Source organism: Neomonachus schauinslandi, chromosome X, assembly GCF_002201575.2.
Source record: "Neomonachus schauinslandi chromosome X, ASM220157v2, whole genome shotgun sequence".
NCBI lineage: Eukaryota > Metazoa > Chordata > Mammalia > Carnivora > Phocidae > Neomonachus > Neomonachus schauinslandi.
In genome coordinates, this window is record NC_058419.1 from 96,356,813 (window position 1) to 96,360,006 (window position 3,194).

Sequence of the window (3,194 nt, forward strand, 5' to 3'; positions counted from 1 at the left end):
TGGCATTCTGGGTTTACCTCTCTCTGCTTCATCTTTACATTGCCTTCTCTAATGTGTGTATCTGTCCAAAATCTGTCTGCCCCCTTTTTTTATATAAGGATACATGAGAATGTATTTAGGGCTCACCCAGATAATCCAGGATAAGCTCCTCTTTTCCAATATCCTTAATTTAATCACATCTTTTACCATATAAAGTAATACAGGTTCCAGGGATTACGATATGGACATATATTTTTTGGTGTGACCATAAAGCCCACTATAGGGGCCCTTCATAGAAATTCTGCCTACCATAGGGCAAGAGTTAGAAAACAACAAGGAAAGCTAACAAAAAGAAATCCCATTCAAAAATTAGTCTGATGACCAAAATGCAAAGTTACATGATAAAATCTAATGCCAGGTGTGAACAAAAAACTCAGACTTTGATGCCACTCCCAAGGAAAATCACTGATAGAAGAGCCTGATAAGGAATTTGAGCTATATATGTCTGAGATGCCCAAAGAGAGCTATGAAGGAATCATTTTTATAAAAAAGCACCACAATTTGGAATAAAATTGGTCAGAAATGAAGGATAGTATAATATAAACAAAACTAAATACTGTGAAAATGCAAAGTATTTTAATTGAAATAAACCTATGATCTTTACCAAGAGGGATGAAAGTCTCCTGCTGCCCCCAGTGTGAGAGTCTTTAATATTTCTGCTCTTACATGGAGAAACACTGATAGACAAATAATGGAATGTATCACTAATGTGGATCTCTACCAGGGAAGATTTCTTTTTTAGGTTACAATTACATAAGTGCTACATCGTGTTTTGTTTTCTATTTTGACAAATATAAAGTTCTAAGTTTTTGAAACTTCAACCACCCCAGTCCCATGTCCCCACAGTCAACGGGGCAAAGATGGGGAGCTCTATATCATCGGTGAAGTAGGGCAACTCTGCAAGCGATTTAAAGGATGTGAAATGGAGGAGCCCTGCACCATCAGTGCAGTGGTGGGACTGGACAAAGGATATGAACGGAACAAAGAACAGCATTCAGCAGTGTGGTGTCCCTGGACAGGGAACATAAACAGTGAGGAAGAAGAGCTGCGTGTCATTGTCGCAGTGGCGTAAATGGACAGAGGGACAGACAAGGCATGTGGATGGGGAAAGGGAGAGGAGCCACTGCAGGGGTGCGCCGTCAGTGCCGTCAGACATCTGGGCACAGAACACAAGGCGGCCAAACACAGGAGCCTGCCCCCCGCCCTGGGGGGGCAGCGGTGAGATCTGGCAGGGGACGTGAACGATATGAAAGAGGAGGAACGCTGCGCTGTCAGTGAAGCGCTGTTACTGAGCTGGGAAGGTGAACAGCGGAAGAGCAGGGGAGGAACTGGGCTGGGGATGTCGACGGGGCACTTACTGAGGGCTCCGCCGCATGGGTGCAGTGGAGTCACTGGGAAGACCCCTAGCTGTGCTCTGCTCTCACAGACTCAACGTCCCTGCAGCCGGACTATTCAGAGGAAGCCAGGGATGGCGTTGACGCAGGCAACGCACTGCCCTGCCAAGTCAGTCAGAAGTGTAGTGCTGCTCTCCAGTGCCCCAGGGGAATTACAAGTGTGCCTTCGTGATAGCGTGATTTATAGTCACAGTGTCATAAGACATTTCATCTGCAGTAGACTGCTCTGCTTTCCAGGGTGTGAGGTGACCTGACAGACGCTGTTGAGCTAGTTAGTGGAAAACCAATTCTCCTGTCGCCCTGCTCAGAGCCTGTTGTGTGTTTGTCTCGCATATTGCTGAACACTCTGAAAGCAGAGGTCTTAAATCTTCAAACACTGTAATTGCCCAAGATACATACTCTGATATAAATATGCTCGATGGTTACATTCTAGAATATTAGTTAACTAACATGGAAACCAAGTCAATGACCCAAATCCAGCCCAGGTCATAGTGACTACAAGTCATCGTGGATTATCTGGCAGCCTTGACAAACCGAGTTTCAGCAGAAAAGACAATGGATCACAAAGCAACCCCTGCCACAGTTGGCCCCTTATTGACATTTCCGCAGCCATGGCCAGAAATCAATGGGCTGTGAACGCTGAATTACCCTCTTACGCCTGGAAGCAATCCCTGCAGGCCAGGCTGCAGGATGTTAGCAGAATGACTTGCAGGAACATCATTCCTGGCTGCTTCTCCATCTGCTCTGGGAATGGAGGGACCACCTTGGGTTCAAGGTTGTGGACCTGACATTTCCAAAACAGCACTGTGTTCACCATGGAGCTGTCTAGTTAGCCGGATGTCTCTCACTACATAGTTGTGCTGTGTTTTATGTGCCAAAGTTAAAATACATTGAAGAAGATAAACCAAATCAATTTTAACAGGTAGAAACTCTAAACTTTTAGACGGTATTTAACAGGTAGCGGTATGGTGTGCATGAAAGAAAGGAAAGGAAATAAGTTTGGGAGATGAAGTGGGAAACTAAGTTTGAGGAGTGTAACCAGGGATCGGCAGGGCCACCTTGCACAGTTGTGCGGTTTGTGCACTGCACAGTGTCCAGTCATTGGGGTGGGGACACTGAAATGTAGCCGTGATTCTCCTCTCCAACATGCAAACCCCCACGCTGCATCTGGAAAAGGGGTACTTCTTTCTCAGTCCTCTTCGCACGAGGGGGAAACGTTTCTCATGGGGTGGGGTAGGAGCTTTTCCAGATCATTCTTCTAGAGACAGCACCTTTTCACTCTGAGAAGCTACCTTTTTCTAATTCACCACTCCAGAGGGGAACCTTTCATTTCTTAAAGACTCTTCCTGCTGGGAGGCTTCCATCTTCCCAGTGAAGCCAGCAGTCTGCTCACCCAGGCTGACAGTAGAGAATGCTTTCCGCTAATACACACAAAGATGCTGTGTGAGTTACTGGAGACCGGGAGTTTGTGGTGCCAAGGGGAAATTCCTGATGCAGGACCGCTAGTTCACATTGTCACGTACCATGCTGCTTAATGCACGGAGACTGTTCTGGGTTACCTAAGCGTTCTGACGCCCTCCCCCGGGCCAGCCACCCTCACCCCTTCCCCCCGGGGTGCAGCGACTATAGATTCAGCCCCTCACAGAGCCGGGGCCCTAAAGCACCTTCTGCCGCTCTACTGACTGGTCGGTACTTGAGCCAATATATCTGTTGTTTTACACTTGTTTTATGTTTTATATCTATAATACTTGTTGTTAGATA